Source organism: Strix aluco, chromosome 5 (assembly GCF_031877795.1).
Source record: "Strix aluco isolate bStrAlu1 chromosome 5, bStrAlu1.hap1, whole genome shotgun sequence".
NCBI lineage: Eukaryota > Metazoa > Chordata > Aves > Strigiformes > Strigidae > Strix > Strix aluco.
Window position 1 is genome coordinate 52,853,243 of NC_133935.1, and position 22,674 is coordinate 52,875,916.

The 22,674-nt window shown below is 40.6% G+C and overlaps 1 protein-coding gene and 1 long non-coding RNA gene across 7 annotated transcripts in view; one reads left to right on the top strand and one right to left on the bottom strand.

Moving 5' to 3' along the window:
* Window positions 1-13,377, bottom strand: part of SLC16A7 (solute carrier family 16 member 7) — an 87,637-nt gene extending 74,260 nt beyond the window's left edge. For 3 of the 5 annotated variants that reach the window (XM_074827362.1, XM_074827368.1, XM_074827367.1), the window contains exon 1: window positions 12,318-12,454. The gene's annotated coding sequence lies outside the window, so the exon portion shown is untranslated. Of the gene's footprint in view, window positions 1-9,181; window positions 9,282-12,317; window positions 12,455-12,776 lie in introns of those variants that run through there. The other 2 variants (XM_074827364.1, XM_074827366.1) reach the window with 2 other exon arrangements.
* LOC141924608 (uncharacterized) lies at window positions 11,891-21,098 on the top strand. 2 transcript variants are annotated; one of them, XR_012623590.1, is made up of 3 exons: window positions 11,891-12,303; window positions 14,029-14,170; window positions 16,870-21,098. It is a non-coding gene; the product is annotated as an uncharacterized LOC141924608 (long non-coding RNA). The 2 variants fall into 2 exon arrangements; XR_012623591.1 differs by having other exon boundaries at window positions 12,257-12,382.
* The last annotated feature ends 1,576 nt before the right edge of the window (window positions 21,099-22,674 follow it).

Below are 22,674 nucleotides of genomic sequence, written 5' to 3' on the forward strand. Positions count from 1 at the left end.
CCCTGAGGGATCAACTCTTGGCTGTAGCTTCTACCAGAGTAAAGCAGGTTTATTTTTATGGGTAGAAATCCACACAAGTCCTGCCAACTGAGGCTCCTCAGGAGACAGATAAATTTTGTGCAACTCCCAGCTGGTCTGAATAGCCAGCACCTTTCCCTTACAGCTCACTTTTCTGCTCTCTGGACTAATCAGCTTCTTTAAGCCACCCTGAGTGTGTCTATCTGAGATAAATACAACACTTTTAGGTACCACAGGTAAAAGATTCAGATCAATGTACAGGTTCACTGTAACTCTACAGCAGCTATTTTGTGCACGTGTGATGTTTTTACAGATGGTAACCCTAGCACTAGCACAAACCACCTCTCAAAAGTCAGCCCATGGCCCCCAACAGAACTGTTCAATTTGCTCTAATACTTATGCTGCTGCAATTTAGGATTGAAATTAAAGACAATGTTCCAACAATACTCTGCATTTCCTCCACTTTGAGGCACAGAGGTTTTTTAGGTAGTTCATGCTACTACGGCTTTCCTCAAAAGCAAGGCAGAAAATGAGTCAGTGCATTGCTGGACTGCCTGAGAATTAAAGCCCAGCAGCCTGACAGCTTATATGATGTACTTTTCCTTCTTTCTCTACCTTCAAGACCTTGCATCTTCTCACTGCTATCACCAGCCTACCTACTACTGCTTGAGAATCACTGCAACACCCTCCAAGACAAGAAATTACCAATTCTCTGAAGGGAAAAAAAATAAAATCAAAAACTGTCTTACATAAGCTCTTCTCTCTTTACAAGCAATAGTCTCTTGTGGTTCCCCTTTGCAGCAGAAAGTAGGCAGCCCATATCTATCCTCAGTAGGGCCCAGATAAACAGTTCTACCCAATGAAGAAATAAACAGGGATTCCCTCTGGCAAGGTCAGAGGAGCAGATGAAAATGACCCTGGGAGCATGACTTCAACCAATTACAAAAGGTTCCATGCTCAGTGGGGTTTGGTTAAATAATTCACATCCAATCTTTTAGGAACACAAATACAAACCATTCCCTTCTCAATGGGGTAACAGAAACAAACACACAAAGTTAATGAACCCAGCAGGGATTGACCAAACAGTTCAAACTCCCCTTTAGAACAGCAAGAATAGCTATGAAGCCAACAACCTTAGCCACTTGGCACTGGAAAACAGAACCTGTTCTGCTTTGGTTGGATAAGTTAAAAATTCCTTGATTACAGGAGTCCTTCATTCTTTAGGGGGCTAAATTTGCTATTAAATGCTCACTAAAGAATCAACCATTTGGTTCTGACAGTTCATGTGCTAAGTCAAAGCAATGGCAGTGAAATGTCTTCTTCAAGAATTCGATCCCTTTGATTCCTTACTGGGTCCAGATTCTACATCTCCTCACACTCCTGTACTGCCAACATGCAGGTTCCCCTCCTTCAGTCCCATGCTTTCTTTCACACTCTTCTCCTTGTATGAAACACTCTTTTTATTCATCAGTATCCCCTACACCTTCTATGAACCTGGCCATAGAAGTATTCCAAAAGAGACAAAAGGATCATATGGAAAATACATCCACATGTATATATGGTACTCACGGCAGATCAGTATAGTCTGTAAATACCATACTGCAAACTAAAACCTCCTGAAACATCAAACCTACATACCTGCGCTCCTTCTTCCAGTGCTTTCTTCATTTCCCCGCTTCATCTCCTAGTATGCAGCATGTTGCATATTTCTTTCCATTTTTGTATCACCTTGTGTATTTGTATATATACATACAATTATTTCTACTAGAAGACTATCTACTCACTTAGGTATATTCAGTTGTCATAATGAGAAGCAAGTAGATGCTTCCTTGAGACTACACCAGAATGCAAGATTCTCTGCTTATAAAACAACTATAACTGCTGTTTAAAGTACTTATAAAATAGGCTGTTCAGCATAGTTATAACTTCTGATTTCATCCTGTAAGAGTGTTACTTAGAAGAGAGGATTGATTTAAAAGTAAGATTTAAGCTTCTGTTATTAAGAGATAACAAGCTACTTACCCAGGATCCAGTAACACTGAAATTAAAGATACTAATTTAAGTGGATAATTTAGGTTTCACAAGACTGTTGTGCTGCATATGAAAACTGTTGTATTTATACAACTGGGATAGAACTGGTAAATGGGGGGAAAAAAATTTTAAAAGAATTAAAATCTGTAACTACCTTATTAAGGTTAAAAGCGGATTCTGGATCCTCTGTAAAACATATCATTCAGTATTCTGTAAGAATCCTATTCTATTAGACTAGCAATTTAGGCATAGCAAATTAAAAGCAAGTTTGAACATGGCAACTACAATAGCTTTGCTAATTTTTCAGGAAATAGCTACAGCAAAAAAATCTCATGGCCTCATAGTTAAAATACATTTGCATTGAGAACAATAAGATTTAAGTCATCATTTTAGGTATATGATATTTCAGCAATTCTAAAGTATATCCAGAAGTGCAAGTTGATTACCTAGTAAGGCAAGAACATCTTGTTTCATTAATACCTTTCTATGTTATCACGTTCAGAAGAAGAACCTATTTCAGTTGTGGAAAAGACAGGCTTTTGTATCCTATTACATTGTGGTCACAGTATGACTGTATTTTCCAGGTTGCATAAAACAATCAGCTTTAGTATTAAGCACAAGGGTGGAAGCCAGTATTATTTTTTTAATCACAAAAATAATTCTGAGGTGGAAACCATCAGCTAGATCAACACTCCTGTATGCATTTGGGTGCTACTGGACACAGCCACGTACACACGACATATTCCATTTCACATATCAGAGCTCCTGTTTCATGGCACATGTGAGAGGGAGTCGCCTGTGCATGTGCACATCAACTTAACAAATATGCACAGGAATGTGTTAGCGGACTGCAGGCTGGTATGGGGCTTTCTGGTGCTGTAGAAGCTGTAAGTGAGGAACAATCTCTCTTTTGCCCACCCACTGCTAAAGCACTTGAACAAATCCATACTGCAGAGTCCATTTTGGCTCCTACTGAGGTCACAGGCCATCATTACTCAAGTAAATCTAAATGATATTTCTAACCTTTATTTCATTTTACTTTGTTAAGTGTAATGGTTTTGAATGTGTTTTACATTATTTGCAAGGTAATTCTGGACGTCAAGATATTCTCAAACACCAGGCTAAACAATGACTATAAAACTCAACACTCACCTTTTATTTTCAAGGTTGCAATATTAATGTTTGAGAATTGTATTGCTCAATTGATTGTTAATTTTTTTATATCATATTTCATATTCATTTCTTTATTAACATCTTGTTTGGATGTACTGGTATACACAACAGCACACCCGTTTGGTGATCAGACAACACAACTATTCATCCACAACAAAAACCTTCCTATGGCCTACAATTAGCACACAGAAATAATAAAAGTAAAGGTCAACATTCTCACTACTCCTTTCTCAAAAATAAAAAAGAAAAATTAAAAACTCTGAAGACAACTAAAAACCACTCTGACTGAAAATCACAGAATCACAGAATCATAGAATGGTTTGGATTGGAAAGGACCTTAAAGATCACCTAGTGCCAACCCCCCTGCCATAGGCAGGGACACCTTCCACTAGACCGGGTTGCTCGAAGCCCCATCCAACCTGTCCTTGAATGTTTCCAGGGATGGGACATCTATCACCTCTCTGGGCAACCTTTTCCAGTGCCTCACCACCCTCACAGCAAAGAATTTCTTCCTTATGTCTAATCTAAAGCTACCCTCCCTCAGTTTAAAACCATTGCCCCTCATCCTATCACTACACACCCTGATAAAGAGTCCCTCCCCAACTTTCCTGTAGGCCCCCTTTAAGTACCAAAAGGCCACTATAAGGTCTCTCCAGAGTCTTCTCTTCTCAAAGCTAAACAACCCCAACTCTCTCAGCCTATCCTCATAAGGGAGGTGCTCCAGCCCCCTGATCACCTTCGTGGCCTCCTCTGGACCCACTGAAGCAGTTCCATGTCCTTCTTGTGTTGGGGGCCCCAGAGCTGGACACTGCACTGCAGGTGGGGTCTCACAAGAGTGGAGTAGAGGGGGAGAATCACCTCCCTCAACCTGCTGGCCACACTTCTCTTGATGCAGCCTGAGAGACGGTTGGTTTTCTGGGCTGTGAGAGCACATTGCTGGCCCATAGTCAGTTTTCTATCCACCAACACTCCCAGGTCATTCTCCGCAGGGCTGTATTTGTGCTTGGGATTACCTTGATCCATGTACAGGACCTTGCACTTGGCCTTGTGGAACTTCATGAGGTTTGCACAGGCCCACGTCTCAAGCCTGTCAAGGTACCTCTGGATGGCATCCCTTCCCTCCAGCATGTTGACCACACCACACAGCTTGGTGTCGTTGGCAAACTTGCTGAGGGTCCACTCAATCCCACTGTCTGTGTCTCCAACAAAGATGTTAAACAGCACTGGTCCCAACACTGACCCCTGAGGAATGACACATTGACACATTATTCCACTTCTGCTAGCTTGAAGGTATTTGCCTCTGTGAAATTCCTCAAAATAATATCTCATCAGGTCAATGTCCCTTTCCCTTCTACTCTTCTCATCTTCACCATTTGTCATTTTTCTAAGGCTACATTTTTTCTTTGCCCTAATCATAACACCTGAAAGCCAGAATTAAAAAACAGAAAGGTAAAGAATGTTAACATTTGTAACTCTAAAGATAAAAAATAGCATTAAAAAGACATAAATACTGGTTACTATGGAGGAGCATCATCTATTCCATATAAAAGCTGTCCTGCAAGTGAACATGTCTCTGACAGTTTCCGGTTTTAGTGTGGAAAACCCAGTATGCTGGTAAGATGAGCAGAGCAGAAGAGTAACTTGATCTTTTACCTTGTGTTTTTTTATTCTAATAAATGGGGAGAAGGAAAATGATTTCATAGAAAGAAGGAGGGGAAGAGAAGGATAGAGAAGATGGACACATGAAAGCATTTGTCTGGAAACAGAGAAATCATTTTGGTAATCATGATGAGAAATTATTTCCATTTAAACCAATCAGGCAAGTCAAAGCATGTGATCCAAAAGACTAACTAACTGAATCTTAAGAAGCAGTCAAAAGAGTCTCTTCAGCCATTACTGGGTGTAACCCATGAGTAAACCCTTTTAACCCAATGAAACTGCACAAGAGGAAGGGAGATCAGGTTTGGACCTGGAGTCACAGCCACAGAGGAAATGCCAGTCAAGCAACACTCCCATATTCTTTGACTGAGAGAAAACACCACAGTGTTTTTAGCTCTCACTTTTAAATGCCCTTCCTGGATTTCTCTAGCTCATGTGAGTTTGGCCCTTATATTCATTTGCTTTGCTTATAAACCTCTTTCATTATTATAATATAGTTAAAACAGAGACAGGCCATGCACAGCTCTCATAATGCTCTAGTGTTATGTATGAATGAGGAAATAAGCTAAATCGAAATAAAGCACTCTCATATCTAGCATAACTACATCAAAACATCTCTTTTTGGATAACTACATCAGGAAAACATGAGAAGAAAAACTACCTTATGCCTCTAGCCAACATAATCATATCTGCACAAGAACAAGAAAACAGGATCTTCTTTTTTCTTATTCTTCACAAATACAATACATACTTCATGCTTGTAAATATAGGCTATTATGGCATATTATTTTCTACCCATTTACCTTAAATATACAAGCCAGAGGCCTCAAAATACACAAGCTTTTTTCACTTCTTGATAAAATTCGGTGTTGTGGCTTCTAAACATGGGCTATTGAGAGTCCTCTGATTCACCTTTTGTAGTGTTGTTGAGAAGAAGGGAAAGAGGCTGCCTAAGGGGAGACAGCGAGTTAGGACCCCTGTGTGATACAATGAGCAGAGATCTTATAAATTCCTCAGGGCAGAAAGGAAGCCTTTAGCTTAACACTATGTACAAATTATTAATAAGATGTATGTCTTAAAAAGGGTTCGGTAATGGGATGATAGGCCCATTGCCTTCTTCAGCTTCCAGCGCCAATTTCCCTCCACAGTGTATTCTGTTCTCTCCACCTGCTCCCAGATGCATGCCTTCTTCAGCCAGCTTGAGTCTCTGTCCTAGGCACATTTTTTCTGCCTCTGAAACCAGTCTTCAGTTCCAGTTTGCAGTTTACAACTCACCAATTTCCATTTCTAACATCAGCAGGAGACATTGCTGAGAACACAGGGTCCAGTATCCAGTTTCAGACCCAAATCCATCCCTGGCAAAAAAGCAGTTAACTTCTAGAAAAGATGTGTTCAGTGGAAAGTGTACTCAGCAAAGGCAGAATTGTCACGGAATTTAACACGTAAAAGTCCAATTGTTAAGAAATCAGGCACTTAAATTCCCATGGGTAGCTTATTTGCATCATTAAGTTGTTCTTTTTTTCTTTCTTTTTTGAACCTGCCCTGAGGGCCATATTAAGAATGCAAACTATAGGAGCTCAATTTAGTAATCGCAACTCCTATGGCATTTTAATTCAATGGCATGGCAAACGGTTGAGATGTCCTACATTTTAAGGTTTCCAATTTCCATCTCTCAATAAGGTCAGCAGAGAAAAGAAGCTATGTCTCTCAGAAGCCAAGCTGTTATAGTTGGTAGTTTGAACACAGTCCTATGTCACTTTAAAAATTCAAACATTCACCACCAAATATTTATATTATTATCCCAGAGATTTGGAAAAAAAAGTCACAAAGCACTTCATTTATAATGCTAAAACCCCCACTCTAATACAATTGATTTCAAAAGCATATGCTGAAAGTGAGCATGTTTCTCTATCTGCAATACTAGTCAAATATATTATGGTAGGAACTGATATTGTATAAAAAAAATCAAATATGCACTTTGCGTGTATGCTTTTGACATTTTTGTCAGCACAGAAATGGTAACTTCTTTTTTATTTGTTTCTTCACATGTTTTTAGTACTGTAAAACACGTACTTTTTCTCAGTATTTCATGAATTCAGAAAACAAGCACTGAGAAGTACAAGTCTGAAGTTGACACTATGAGTTTGAAACTAATACAAGAGACAAATTGAGTTTTCATCTTTTTTTGTCTCCTTTTTGCTTGTACCATAGACTGCAACAGTGTCTAAGTGATGACTGACAAGCATGAATGCTAAAATCTTAGTTAATCTATTTCTATGAGAAAAAAATAATTTCTATCTTTTGGGATGATGTAGTGTTGTTTTGTGACTCATTTTACTAATTTCTGTTGCACGGAACACATGCAAAAAGCAACATACATCATTCCACTGTCATTACCACCACCATAGTGACAACAAATGGTTAAAGTTCTTTGATGCCAAACACATTTCAAACACCATTACAACTCTTTGTCATATGTGCTGTCCCTAAGTGCCAAACTTGGGAGTGCTGCCAACAGTTTGTTGTCACTGAGGCCCTGTGATGGGAGGGCACTACACAGTGGTCATGCCTGAAGCTGCAGCAGGCGTCTGCTAGCAGGTGTGGGAAGATGAGCTATTCTAAAAGACCAGAACTTTTAAAAATACATAAAGATAAGAAAAGCCATGAAATACAGGAGGTGTTCTGAGTTTTCTTCTGTGCAACATGCTTTCTGAATGTTCCCACAGCACCTTGATCATCCCCTACAGCCGAGTCCTCTATTGGAAAAACTTGAGAGATAAAAGCGAAATAACTACCAAGCTTGCTGTCAAAGCAACTAAAAAATCTTCTTTTGGGGGGTACAAGTATTCAGTCTGGGAGAAAGCAAACACTGTTTAAACAATCCTGCACCTTTGGGCAAATGCAGTTCATGGAGTTTTATGCTTTGACCATTAAAATCAGATGCTGTCATTACCTTTCGTAGTAACCATATGAAAGTCAAATCCACCTATTCTGAAATATTACAACTTCTACAATGTTTGGGCTTTCTGCAGTTTTGTCAATAGCTGACTTAAAAGTTCCTACAGTCTAGAGTTATTAGCCATTTCTATACGATTTACACTATTATTCAGAGCACTGCTTTCTTCTTGGGTAGAACTGAAATACATTCAATACTTTACATTCAATAATCATGACACCAAGTTAAAAGAAAATGAATCAACAGCTAAATTTAAAAAAAAAAAAAAATCAGGCTTAAGTTTGTTCTCTAGTGTTTCCTGTTTTTGTGAAGTAACATTAATTGCATTCCTTAATATCTTAAGTCTTACAACCACAAAGGAAAAGAGTGTATCATGCTAAGGCCCCATTCTTTTCCATTAATTTTTTTCCTTCATTTTTGGCAGCTTTTTTAATTGCCTTAGTTATGTTAATATCCTTTTGGAAATGCTTATTCAACATTATCAGCAAATGCTCTTAATGCACAGCTCCAATTACATATTGCAGCAAGTGTCATGAGACAGGAAAGCACCATGTTCCAAACATAAAAAAAATATTAGCATGTAACTGGGGGCTTGACCTTGAAGATAACAAATAAAGGAATTACTCAAAGACAATGCATAAAATAAAATTAGAAATATAATAAACAAAACAACAAGATGATGATGATGAATCTCCCCCTCCCCCCCCCCCCGACACAAATATTATGAATTAAAAATCTTGAGATTGCACAGAAAAAAACCAAACTGAGAGTCCTTATAGTTTGTCAGCCACCATGACCAGGTTAGCTAGACATCTGCTCTTCAATAAAAGCTTAATATTATTTTGATTGCTCTACTATAAGACCAAGAGCTATAAGAAATACTGGAAATGATAATTGTAAGCCAAATAGAGCTCCCCAGTCAGTTTATCCAACATCCTCTATTCCTCACATAAATGAGTATTATCTCCTTACTCCTATATCCTAATTAGTTTTCTTTGAATACTGCAAACTTTTCTTCAAATGTTCCAAGATTCACAATAAAATTATGAAAGTTGGCACAACAGCTCACAAATACATGCAAGTCAAGGAATGCAGGTTTGGACTGAGATGCTTATGAGGGACACAGACTGTTTCTCACTTTCATTTGACACATAAACCAGTTGGTCAATGAGATCCTATTTTCCTGTCTAAGCTCCTCCTTGTTGCTTTGCAAACATTAGGCCGTATATATTACATGAACAGACACAGAAACTGCTAACGTTCTCTATCAATGATTAACGGCTATGAGATAACCCTTTTTTAATAAAATTCAAAACTGAATAACATTTTCATAATCATACCAACCTTGAAACATAAAATTCATTTAACAGCACAGACGATTAGCATAGCCCAAGAACATTCTTCTTTTCTTGATCCTTGTATAAGAAAATGGACAGCTGTAACTCTGGTAAATGGTGTAAGGGATACAATTAATTAGGAATTATATTCAGACACCATCTTTGCTAAAGCAAACATCTACTCAAGAAAAAGTCAACCCTTCACAAGCACCCTGTGATGTTGCAATAGGAAAAAAAAAAACAAACAGGTGAGCAGTAGTTTTTCTTGAACTGGAAGGGTTCCAATAATAACCAGATACTGGAAGCAAAACCACCTGGTCATTGTAAAAATAGGACAAAATAACTTACTTAAGAAACGAGGATATCAAAGAGGACTTTTTTCTAAAATGAAAAAAAAACAATGGGTGCCAGAAATATATATATATATATATATATATAGACAAGAAGTATGGCATAGCAAACCAAATCCAAGAAAGATGAGTAATGAAAGAAAAACATTTTAAAAAACATCAGTTTCTGACTCAAGGAGAAGTGATCTTTCCTCTCCCTTAACTTGTCTGTCTGTAAATCACAGCATCTTCTTTAAGGCTGCCCAAAGGATCTCCTGCCTCCATAAAACCTGGATTCTAGAATGAGGATTTTGCCATAGCAAGAGCTGAGTGAGCTTAAATCCAATACATACTCCAGAGAAGTAAAAGATGGAATTAGGTTACAGAGCTGGAAGGAGACTTTTTTATATACTATACTATTTATATACTATTAATGATTTACACTGAAAATCGCTGAAACAGAATTCCACCTCTCTCCACTGCAGCTGCAGAGCCACGATGTTTAACTACACTGTTTCTTTGATATTTCCCTTTGTAATATTTCAAAGTCTCCCCCTTTACCTGTTCAAATCAGTTGTATCACTACATAATCCAAAGAGTTTTCCTATCCATAAAACACGTGAATTTAGTTTTCCACCATCCATGAAGACCTTCCATTAAGACCACAGTTGATATTTAGGCTATTCCACATCTCCATCATATAAATAAAATAAGGTTGATTTCATTCACCAGAATGACTTACTGCTGCCATAAAAGAAAATCATAACCTCAGGCCACTGTTTGCCTGTTCAAAATGATGAGCGGCTTTGCTCTGAAGCCACTTACATTGTAAGCACTATGTTACAAACTAAGCTAGCTGGGCCCTTATAGATACATGGAGTTACAGTTCTATAATAAATTGCACAAATAATACAAACATCTGGAGTATAATTTCTTCTCTGAATTTATTCCACCATGTGGATGGAAGGAGTAGATATTCAGCATGTATTCTCCAGGATGATACTCAAAGTTAGCAGACAATAATGGAAGGAGAGAGCTGTCTTTAAAAATAAGAAGGGAATCACTTATACATTATTCCCAGATTTAATACTTGTACATAAAAGCATTTACCACTTTTATTGAACTATTTGTCAGTTCTCTGCTTCCTTTAAATATCAGTCTACATCCCTCTGTCTTGAAGACTAACTTTCATATCATGATTCATCCAGATGGAGCTGAGGCAATATTTTGTTGGCTCGACTGGTGTACTGTTAAGTTTATGGCCCTATTCCTGCAATGGAAGCTGCAAGCACCTACTTCATTACTATTTGATAAGTAACTTGAGAGCCACAGATGGATGTCACTATGGAAACACGAGTGATTATTATAGAGACCAATGAAACAAGAATGGACACCTCCATGAGGCATCAGCTTCCTTCAGTTTCTTTCTTTTTCCCAAAACAGCTTTCAATAATAATTTCAGAAAGACTCCTTTACTGAAATCTCAGGCTGGCATCTGAAAAAACAGCTGTCTCTAAGTGTTACCCTTTTTTGGTTTGTTTTCCTATCCACCTGACTGGAAAAGCAGTGGAGAACCCATGTCAGTCCTGCATCCCTACAGGCCTGAGAGGTAATGTGCCCTCCCAGTGGTACCAGGGGACACTCTGGTCTCTGAAATGTGAACAGGGCAACTTCCTGGTCCCTTCTAAAATTGCTCTGGTGTCTTGTAGGGGCCACTTCAACAACCACGAACCCAGGACACAGAGGTAGGTCTCTGTGGGCGCAGAGAACTCCTCTTCTTTTGGGACAATTGCCCCTCAGCAGGGAGACTCTTCAGATCATTCCTTTCAAGGACCTTGAGTCCGCTGTGTGCTAGCAGAGGTCGAGTAAAGTGAACGATGGAGAAGAAGCATTTTCCCAGCTCTGGTACCAGTCACACCGGGAGCTCCGCTAACAACCACTAACTAAGCCAGCAATGTTTGGAGATGATAATGCCAGCATTGTCGGGCTCAGAGCAGCCCCGAGCAGCGCAACTGATGCTGCAGCTGGCATGGTGCAGCAGAGGGTCCATCCAGACCCACCCTCCCCAAGGTCATCTCGACCACAGAGCTGTGACATCAGCGCGTCTTGCAGGCCCCTTCCTGATGACGGCAGGCGCGGCAACACGGTTCTCGCTTTGCTGCCGCCGCTGCCGCTCCCCGCCCACATTTCCCAGCGGAGCAGCCCCCGGGGCGGGGGGGCCCTGGACCGCGGCTCCGCTCGGGACGGGCTGTGCCGTGCCGCAGCGCCCGGGGACGGGGCGGGAGGCGGCCTCGGCGCCCCGGCTCGCCGCCCCGCGGGGATGCGCGCAGCGGGACGGGGGCGGGACGGCGCCGCGCCCCCCCGCCCCCCCCCCTGCAGCTGCGGCCTCGGCCCGGCCCCGCCGCCCTGCCCTGCTGTCAGAGCCAGGCGCCCGCAGGGCAGCGGGACACCGATCGCGGCGGGGCCGGCGGGGCGTGCGGCGCCTCCCCGCAGCGGCTGCTTTGGTACCGGGGGGCAGCGTCCGCGGGCGGCGGCGGCTGCGCCCCGCGCGGCGTCCGTCCGTCCGTCTGTCCGTCCGTCCATCCCTGTGTGGGCGGCGGCTCGTGCGTGCGTGCGTGCGTGTGTGTGTGTGTGTGACTGACAGTGCGGCGCGCACAGCGCGGGGGCAGCCGCCCTCACGCAGCCGCCGGGGGCCACGCCGCCGCGCCCCGACTGCGGCAGCCCCTCTCCGTCCCCCGGAGCCCTCCCCGGCGGGGGCGACCTCAGCGGCCTCGCTGCTCCTCCTCCTCCCTCCTGACGGGTAGGTTACGTTACCTGGTCTCTAGCTCGGGCTGGATCTAATCCCGCAGCCGCCGCCGGCTCCTCTCCCTGCCGCGGGGGTGAGTGGGGTAATTAATTTATTTATTTCCCATGAGGTGTCCTCGGCAGCGGAGCAGCGGCGGGAGAGCCCGGGCCGGGCGACAGGGAGGGAGGCCCGGGTGCTGCTGCGGGGCCGACGGGGCGCCGCTGTCCCGGGGGTGCTGCCGGGGAGCGGCCGAGCCGCTTCAGCACCGGCGCGGGGGGGCGGGGGCTGCGGAGGAGACGCCTCCCGGGCTGCCCAACCCGGCTCCGCGGGGCCGGCGGGGGCGCGGCGCCCGGCCCGGGAAGACGGAGACAGCGCGGGCGGGGGGAAGCGCCGGGCCGGGCCGGGCCGGCAGCACAGGGCAGCACCGGGCCCCCGCGCCCGCCGGGGCGAGGCGTGAGCCCTCCCCGCCTGCGGCCCTCCCCGCCTACCTGCCCGCCCGGGGCCACCGCCGCGGTTCCCGGAGCCGCCGAGCGCGGAGCCCCCCTCGCCCGCAGGCGCGGCCGGAGCAGCGTGCGCGCCCCGGGGAGCAGACGGGCACGGAGAGCCCCACCGGCCGCCCGTCGCGCTCGTCACCTCACTTCTGGCAGCACCAGACGTGTCCACCCTCTCCAGCCCCGGCCCCACCCCGTCCTCCTCCTCTTCAGGACTGAGGATGCCAAGTATTTCACATTATAAGACTGTTTGGACTCGCTATTGCACGGAAAGGTCACAAAAAGGCTCATCAGTTTGCCTGTTAGGAAAAAAACCAAAACAACAGAGATCTTTTTGTGCTAAACGTGGGAACTTTGTCTTCTGAAGCAGAACTGAAATTTGGCCAGTCAGCAATGAGTTGTTGAATAAAATCTTGGGCACCTCTTCCTTTTCCTCTCCCTTAAAAAAGAATACAAGAACTGTTTTCTATATATCATGAACATATTTATGAAAATGGCCATTAAATTCGCTAGAAATTCTGTCCTTAAGGCTAAGGGAAAGGGATAGAACATAATCATATAATTGCATAATTAAAGCCTTTACCATAATGCCTATTCTCATGGGTAAAGGTTGCACGTTATGTGCAACATTTAAAGTAGTGTGAGGAGGCAGGAGTAATTACAGTTGCTGACATTATGTACAGAAGTAAATGTGGTTATAGTGATTTTTTTTTTTTACACTTTATTGCATATACTTTGTTTAGTGAGAGCTTTATGAACAGGATCTTGACAGACATGTTAGGAACTGAGGCTACACACAACTGTGTATGGAGAGGAGGAGAGAGTGCTTGGATTGTAGTTGGGGATATTCTAGTTTGATGAGCTGTTGGTGAAGGAGGGAAGGACTTGATAGGGTTATCTGTTTATTTTCCATTAATAACATTTGAATCCCTTAGTAAGCATCAGCCACAATGATCAAAAGATTTTGAAAAATAATCTGGAAAGGAGCATGGCACCCCTCAAAAAAGCTGCAGCATGTGTGAAGATACCTATTATGTATCAAAGAATCCATCCACAGAGGACTGCCGTCTTGAAGCACGAATTCATAGAAATCAGGTTTCTTTGACTCCGTTGCTTAGGAATCTGTTTGCTTATGTGAGAAGTGTTAGGAATTATTCTGCATTTAAATAGTCATTACAATCATTAAACCAGAAAATAGAGACCCAGAATTCTCAGTAATGTAACATTTTCTCATTTCTTCTTTCTTTAGGATATTATTGTTATAATTTGTGTGTCACCTGCTTCCACTGCAAGTTCTTCAGATTCATGAGAGAATACTTTGTCATGTGTTTGTAAAGCAGCCAGGTTGCTACATTCTCTGGACAAATTCTGCACTGTAGTCATACGGAGCAGTAAGTACCTCACTGGTAGAGACAGCAAACACTTTCATTCCTGAAACAACAGTTTGGAGTAATTTTTTTGACATCTCATAAGCTAACTAATACTTGAGTTATGTACCTGAATCCAGGGAAATTTTTAGGAGCAAACAGCCACGGTGACTGCCAGGGCACCTCGTGGAAAGACACAGTTGCATTAACTCAGGTAGTGGTGTCAGTCACCTCCTGTGAAAGTGTGTGAAAGGAGCTTGTGCCAGCATCCCCACAATCACAGTGTCTGTCCTGGCAGCAGGTTGCACTACAGGCATTGGAACACTAACTTGCACTCAAGAGAGGCCCACTAAGTCAAGTGGAGAGGAGAGCAAACACTACGCAAACATCTTGGATGTACAAGCAAAGGAGGCTTGGGTACAGATGCCCATGGTCAGACTCATTGTCACTTCCAGGCAGACCTACAACTGCAGAATTAAAAATGTGTAAATTAGGATGAAATCTGATGTAAGATCTTTCATAGAGAATAGTGCTGAAATCAAAGTTGTATACTTGGTATTACAGCAGTGTTAAGCGCTCTTCTATATTCAAACACTTCGTATGGCCTGAAGAAAATCGTAGGCCATATAGGACCTCAGACAGTTCCTGTAAAATGCAGAGCATGGCTACATTGTCTTTTACAGTGAAATATTACAGTTTACATACTGTTTTATAGAACATTAGGAAAGTGATTTTCAAAGGGAGCTGCAAAATAAACACATGAAGATAGAAATGGTAACTGTTTCTCATTGCATAGTTCTATTTTCTCTACTGATGTGCCTTAACTAGAATAAATATATAGTTATATAGATATAAATATATATTTCTTTTATATATAAATGTATACTATATATTATAGACAATAAATTTTACACAGTGATATATGTGATAAGGCATATCACATACACGTATTTGCTGTACTACATTGTACATACTGCAGGCTATGTATAACAGTTCTACATACAGTACAGATTGATGTATTCTGTGTTTATATAGAATAAATTTGTATTTATATTACCACTGCATACATTAACATATCTATACAGAAATAGTAGGTTATATTAACATATGTTAACCATTACATAGACATACACATTTTCTGTATATACGTATGTGCTTCATGCAGTTTCTTTCTATACCTCTTTTCAGAACACGCTCTCTAGTAAAGGTGTATGCGTCTTTATTGTCTTACTGCTGCTATGTGCTTCATCACATGTTGGATCTTCTCATCCGAGGCAGAGTCTGAACACAAGCTAGCTGCAGTTCTAACATTAAATTATGCAGTTAAATTATGTAGTTGTAACAGTGTGTATGATTCTGACCTACAGTATGCACAAGTTCAGATAAAGCTTAGTGTCTACATAGTGCTTAAAGTCACCGAAATTACCATGAGTCCTCAGACTAAAAGTTGATGTATGATTTTATTTTTTATGCTGACCTCGGCTGCAGTGACATCAGGTTTTTAAAGTGAATGCACTCCTCTGAGAGTGCTACAGAACAAAGGCTCTGAAGTGATTCGGTTCCCTGTTGCAGATTAAAAAAACCCTTGTCATTCTACATCCTTCCTGTCTTGGAGGCCTTCAATGTACGAAGCCCATTATTCAAAGTAAAAATGTTAATAGCTTGCCTCTAAGGGTAAGAATTAAAACTGTATGAATAATAGCAATTAATAATTTCCATGTGAATTTCAAGAAGCTAGCAAAGGTTCAGAGCTGTGTGTGCACGTGAGTACGTATCTGTGTATGGGATGGTGGCATTCTGTATTTTTCATTGATCCAATTGTAAAGAAGAAATTGAACAATCTCTCTATCTAGCATGTGTGTGAAAATAAGTCACATATCTGGTTATTCATTCCATGACCATTCGATAGTGAGATAGACTTCTGGAATGTTGCATGTTATGCACTCTCCTGTTTTGGTTGATAACAGCTTAAGGTCTTTTCAGTGATATTAACGGAAAAAGGTTTTGTTATTTTTCATGAGAGAAAAATAAAATGCTGTAAGTGTTGAATACCTGATTTTCTGTGAGTCTGTCCACTAACTATTTGGGTAAGTCTCCTACTGGAATAGTCAATTTTCCCCACATGACCCTTGTCAGGAAGTTTCATTTGAACCCAGAATTTTACAGGTCCTCTTCCAATCTTAGATTCCTCTGCTACATCACAGGTTGTCTTCTAGTAGCAGAGTCTGGATTTAAATGCAGCATGTTTATGATTGTGTGTCATTCCGGCCTACATAAGATTACATTCTGATTATGTGACTGATTTCTGTTCCATAAATATGCAACTCAAACTTCTCTCATGTCTATATGCAGGCTGGTGTGGTGTGCACGCTCCTTATCTCCAGCAAATACACAGGATATTATCATTAAAATTATATTGGTAAATCACCTAGGCCACCATCTGTAAGATTTATATCAACAACTAATCATTGTCAGGCTATGTCTCACTCCACCTTCATTCATACACACAGATAGCTATGTTGCTAGCATAAAACTTTAATGCTAGTTTTATTAGTGAGGTACATATACTTCAATATTTGTGATAAAATTCATATAAATATGATTAGACTATAGGATTCTAATGATAAAATATAGTCAAAGCATGTCTTTTTATTGAGGTCAGTTTTCTCTATATGCATCAACCATGTCTATGCCAGGCTCAATAAAATTCTTTTCTTTTACAGCTCCTGGGGACACAGAACACAGCACATTGTAACTACAGCAATAGACTCGACTGCGGAAGATCTCTATCAGGCATCACAGAGAATTTGAGGCAGCTGGCTGTTATCAGCTGAAGCAGGTAGTCAGTAGAAGTGTAGAAGATAAATAGATAATAGAAAAGCAATCTGGAAACCTGGGAGAGATAATAAACCTCTCTTCTAGAGGGGAGGTAACAACTCAGGTAGGTCACTGATGAACTCCACTACCAGATCACTGCTGTGTCTAATACTGCTGAAAATACAGGAGCAGCTCATGACTCTCAGCTCTGAAGTTGTATTCAAGATGTTGTTGGAAATAACTGAAAACACTATTGCAGCAGAGTGAAGAAGGGTCATAGTGCTGAAAGACAGGTGACCAAAATTCCAGGAACACCGTGACCCTCTATTAAATTACAGTTGCCAGAATAGAAAACTAGTTACACCCCCTTCTTACCCTGCATGCTACTGTGTCTATTACGTGCTCTTCTATGCTGCATGCTGCTGTGTTAGTATTACACCCTCTTATCCTGCATGCTGCTGTTTCTATACTGCCAGCACAACCATTACATAGTACTCCTGCTATACTGACTGTGGTCCTCTGTGGGGCACATGATTTCCTTTTTGTGTCATTTCTACTTGTCTTAAAATAACGGAACCATTCTTTTTTCCCTACCATGAGCATAGAGAAGAGAGGGAAAGGGCCATGTCTATGAGTAAAAGAATGTGTTGTTCTTAGCTGTATATTAAACCAGTTCTGCAAAACATCTTTCTCTTCAAGTCACTCTTCTAATTCTCAAATTCCTGTCTACAGAAAGTGTGAAATGTTGCATGAGCATGCAAGGAAACTGATACCATTTGATACCTCTTCTGGCTGTGTTCTGAGATCTTGTAGGACTATATAGGTGGTAGGCATCAGGAGATACTTTTGTGAGAGTGAGCACAGAAAAGAAGTCTGTTGGTGGCAGCTTTCCACCAAAGAAGTGTTCAGATTTCTCCACTGACATCTGTCTTTATTTTGTTAAACCACTCAGGTGGACCACAGGAAGTAGCTGATGTCAGTGTAATGTGAATTCTTGTGAAGCTGAACAAAAACAAAAACAAAACCAAAAAAAAACCCCAAAAAACTTCTACTGCTCAATTTGCTTTGAAAGATGCTTTAAAGAAATCTGTCTGTACCACAGGAGTTATATATCATTCTGTGCAATTACACTGAAAGAGCATAAACCAAGACACATGCATCAAATATTTTGAGTAGTAGTTACCACTGTTAAAGGAAGTCCTAACCAGGAAAGCAACGTATAATATTCACAAAAGCCATTAACAAAATTTAAATGTGTCTGTGTTGCGGGTTGTATAAATAAAGTGTGTCCTTTGAACAGTGTCTGTAATTCTTAAAAAGTAACTGAGGTACATGTTTTTATTTTTTATGTATTGTTCTAATACTTGTTTTATTGTGCCACTGGACATGAATAACTTGTGTGCCTCTGTAAACTCTGCCTCTAAGTAGTGACTGCTGAGGGTGTTTTTCCTTTCATACCTCATTCTATGACTGCTAAAACAAGAAAAGGTCGAAGTTTTAAAGCTTGCGTACATCAAAAGTTTAAAATGACCATTTGCTATTTTAAGGCCTGATTTGTCTTTCCATTGTGCCAGTACAATCATAGTGTTAGACTCTGGACCAGTCTAGATCCATTTTTTGTATCAATTTCTCTGTTTAGATGTTATACAACTATAAATTACTACCACTGTGTTATAAAATATGCCTAACTTCATTAGATTACAAAACTTTTTAGGTAGCAGGAGAATTTTCTTTCTGACTTACATACTTTTATTTGTTTTTAAAAGACGGTGAAAGAGAAATAGCAAAAAAATTGCTTATTAGATAAAATTCTAGAATGTGCCTAAATATTTATTATATAAGAGTCCAGTATATCAGCAATTATCAGCTATCAAGATGTTGACAACATGTCCTAAACAGTGCAAATAACACTTAGGGTAATATATGGAGCCAGAAATAAGAAAGCATCACTCTCAAGGAAGCATCTTTATAATTAGGATGGAAACAAATCTTTTTTACTTTTTTCTCTCTCTCATGAATCCTTTGAATATTTTGGTCTTTTTCTATGCTGTGATCCAGATTCAAAGAAAAAGTGGAGAATAAATAGTTCAGCTCTGTCTCAGGCTATGTAACTCGCTGAGATTCAGGGACTGCTATAGGAAATCTAAGCAGAGGGACGTCTTAGCATCTCTTTCTAGTCAAGTTCCGTAATTGTTCATAAAAAGAGATTTCCTTCATTATTTGGTTGTGCTCAAAAATTAATTCAGTGCTCTGAATCTCAGGGAATGAAGGTGTCTGTTCTATGTAGGACATGCATTAGATAACTCTTCAGACAAACGCCATAGTTGAGTGTTGCTAAAGGTATTTGCTGTACTGTCAGTGGAAAGGAAAAGGCTTTCTCCTTAAGGTTTCTGAATTTCCTCATGGAGGCACTTAACCCACTGATTGTATGAGAGCTGGGATGCATAAGGAACTACATTTGAGTCATCCTGGAGCTATAACAGCCTGAATAAGGCCCTTAAGAGTAGATTGGTTTGCAGAAACATTAAACATCAATGAGCATGCCCTGATGGGATCACATTCTGCACTCAAGGTGATGTGAAAACCCAAGTCCTGAGATGGTTTACAGAATATCATGAACACTTTGAATACCATGAGTATATTGAATGTGCAATTAATCTTCAGTACTTTCATTTGTTATTCATTGTGTTGAAAGCACTGGACTAGATGATCAAAGTCATACATAAAGAGCTTTTACTTCTTGCGTTTATGTCTTCTTATTAAAATCACGGTTTACTTTGCAGCTCCCCTCTGGGATAGTCACATTTTCCCAAAGTGGGTAAAACCTAAGAAATAGAAATGTGTTTGGATTACTAGTGCTTTGCATACTTCAAAACTGTAAAAAACCTCAGTATATCATGTATTTGCTTTCTTTACTGATTAGGTCAAAAATGTAGTTTTGCAAGGTAAAGGTATTATAAAAGATTTCAGATGTAGCGATATGTTCAAGTTTTGGAAGCTACATAGCCCAAGAGGTCATTCTCCCAACACACAAATAGACACTGGGAGACTTTTGAAGAAGAAGCCACACGATACTTGTGTGTGTGGTTCTACAAGGAAGTACGAGGAAACAGAAGGCAACTCTATTTTTAGGGAAGGCCTCAGACTGCTAATCCAAGCCCTATTTTCCCCAACACGTATGTGGCATGGCAACTATGTGTTTGCAGGTGTTCGCATATGTGCTCTTACTTCTTTTTGGTGACTCTCTTATTCTGTAACAATTAGGCCTGCCGAAGTTTCCGCTGGTACCCTGGGATCACACTATTCTGTTTTGGTTATTCCACAAAATCAGTAATAAAAATTTCATTTTTCATGTTTCCATTTTATTGTCAGTCATTGTCTCATTGCCAGTGATGTCTCTGTATGATATCTTGTATTGAAATATCCAGCAGTTTATTGTGGTCTAGGGTGAGACTTCAGCAGAGATTAAAATGCCTTAGGCATTTATATGGAAGCGTTCAAGTGTAAGCTATATGTGTAAACTCCTGTTCTAGACAACAGTCAGTGCAGTCTGTGGAGCCTAATCGGTGCCTTGTCAGCTGCTGAACTGCTTTGCATGTTTCAGAGTGAGCTGGGTTGTTCTCTAGGCTCCATCTGAACACAGGAAAAATACAGCACCTTGTAAAATGTACTGTCAGTTTCTGTGTCTTGCAGTTCTCTAAAGGACACAACTCCTAGCAACTGGAAACATATTCTACTTTAATCATTATCTTTCTTCCAAAAATAGTAAAAAGAACTTTCTTGAGTTTATCCCAAAGATAAATTAGGATTCCATGAAATTGTCAAATCTTCTCTTGTCATTTGCTGTGACTTGTGCACATCACACACCTCTGTACTCTAAAATAGTAACACATATTTGGCCAAGTAAAAGCAATTTTGAGTAATCTTTGTGTGCCTTTATCCTGAAAATATGTATCAATGTAATGACGTCAGTTCTTGAACTTCTCAGGCTTATTCAATACATTTAAGTAACATGTTTATTTGAGTTGGCAGCCTATAACAATGGGAGACTGCATTTGTTGATGTGGAAGGTTACTCTGAATTCAGTGTCTGAGTGTCTTACCTGTTCCACATGAATAAAATACTTTCCTGTAAACATAGTTTTTCATTTCCTTTGTAGCAATTGTGTATATCAGGGGAAGTCATTTGTCCCTTAGCCTAAAGATTTTTACTTCTCATAATGCCAACAACCTGTTTTGTTTTAGAGCACTGGGTTAGTCTGAAGATCAGCAGCTAATATACCAGAAAGCAGGTTTGAATCCAAACATCAGATAGAAATGAAAAACAATAGCAAAGAACACAATCCAAGTTATGGTTGGACTAAGGTTACACAGGGTGGCTACTGATCCAGGACAGCTACAGAGACAGAGCTTAGACAGCTGTAGGGCAGTGGCAGCCAGCCAGTGTTCCTGAGCAGATGAGGCGAAAAGAAGGATGACTTAAATCTCAGATACTAGCTGCTCAAATATAGAACAAGCTATATAAGAACCTTACATACTGAAACAAGAATTGCAGTAGCTAGTTGGAAACAAAGTTCTTGAAGCTTCTTGTGCAACTTTTCAAATAGAAATTCTCATAACCAAAGTATTTAAAAAATATTAGCTTTTGAGACATATTTAGTTCTAAAAATTGTATACACTTGGTACCTCATAAACAATCTTTCCCCTCAAACACATCATATAAAGTAAGGCCATGACTTCACAGGCACATTTCAGCTTATGCAAAGATAATCCTTCTTTGGCTGGGAATTAATATCTGTGAGCCCAATTATATTGTTTTTAGTATCCCAACTAGCCCACTGATCATGATGGTATACTGTGTCTTGTGTACTTTAATTGTTCTTTGGACAAACAAAAACTATTTATGAAAGCCCTATTTCTCTCTGAAAGTATATTTTTCAGATGTAATCTATAAACTGTGCACATCTCCACTGGCTGAAAAGGTTACTTTTTCTATCCTATTTATAAAGCATAATAATGCTTTACAAAATAGTTGCAGACCCTGACTTAAAGGCCTGGCAATTGAAAACCAGACAATTGGAACAGTTCAAAAAGGAGAAGAAATGCAGTACAAAAACGTCTCTGAAGAGAACCCGTAGCTGTCTGTAACCCTCCCCATTATTCTGTGTAGGATATACTCAGGTAGTTTGGATTAGCCATGGATACAGATGATGTCAGATCCATTCCTCTAAATCTTTTCAATTTTCCATTATGAAAATATGTTACAGAGCTGTGGTATCAGATAGGAAACAACCCCATACATGTTTTTTTTAATGTCAGTAGAATTAAGTTTTAAGTTATCTGTGCTGTATACTATGGGGTGGGTTTTTTTTCCTATTAAATCCAAGAATCTTTCCTGATAAGGGCATCCTTTCTCAAAGTACTTAAAATAGAATAGCTTGATGCTGTGGATAGCACTGTGACATTGAAGAAAGCCAGGGAGATACAAACAAATTCTAGCAAGTCTGGAAGTGGTGCCTGTATACTTCAGAAATGGTTTGACTCATTAGTGGGTTAATAGGCTGCAAGGAGAACTGGATCTTTGAAAGAAGTGAGTGAATTAAGGGCAGAATATTGCCCTGTAGCTCCCATTAGACTGCACATTAACCAGGGGAGATCTACAGATATTTCTGTCCCATACAAATCACTGGAACAATGGATATAGGTTTTGTA